An 864-nucleotide genomic window follows, 5' to 3' on the forward strand; every position below is an offset into this window, starting at 1 on the left:
TCATTTTGTAGTGATTTTCAATTTCACCATCGTTTAGCTCTCTAAACAAATCGGTAAATGACTGAAAAACAGCAAATGATGTCAGAACGTGTTGGAAATTGATGACGTCGGTTTGAATGATGCATACTGAATGCAAAAATAGGCTGGAGTTCAAATAAGTTTAAAAAACATTGAAGTGCCCGTGTAACAGATGAGTTCTCGTCCGAAACCCTGATACTCCGAAAGAGATTGTCCAGTTTGTACACGAGGTGAGTCCAGTTTTCGCCGTGACCCTCTCTACTCTTTTGCACATGCTATGCGGGCGAAATGATGATACCATGCCAAGTTCCAACATTTTCAGAGTTCATTTTGTAGTGATTTTCAACTTCACCGTCATTTAGCTCTATAGATAAATCGGTAAATGACTGAAAAACAGCAAATGATGTCAGAACGTGTTGGAAATTGATGAAGTCGCTTTGAATGATGCATACTGAACGCAAAAATAGGCTGGAGTTCAAATAAGTTTAAAAAACATTGAAGTGCCCGTGTAACAGATGAGTTCTCGTCCGACACCCTGATACTCCGAAAGAGATTGTCCAGTTTGTACACGAGGTGCGTCCAGTTTTCGCCGTGACCCTCTATACTCTTTTGCACATGCTATGTGAGCGAAATGATGATACCATGCCAAGTTCCAACATTTTCAGAGTTCATTTTGTAGTGATTTTCATTTTCACCGTCATTTAGCTCACTAAACAAATCGGTAAATGACTGAAAAACAGCAAATGATGTCAGAACGTGTTGGAAATTGATGACGTCACTTTGAATGATGCATATTGATTGCAAAAATAGGCTGGAGTTCAAATAGGTTTAAAAAACATTGAAGTG

This window comes from Triticum aestivum, chromosome 2D (genome assembly GCF_018294505.1).
Source record: "Triticum aestivum cultivar Chinese Spring chromosome 2D, IWGSC CS RefSeq v2.1, whole genome shotgun sequence".
In the NCBI taxonomy this organism is placed as follows: Eukaryota; Viridiplantae; Streptophyta; class Magnoliopsida; order Poales; family Poaceae; genus Triticum; species Triticum aestivum.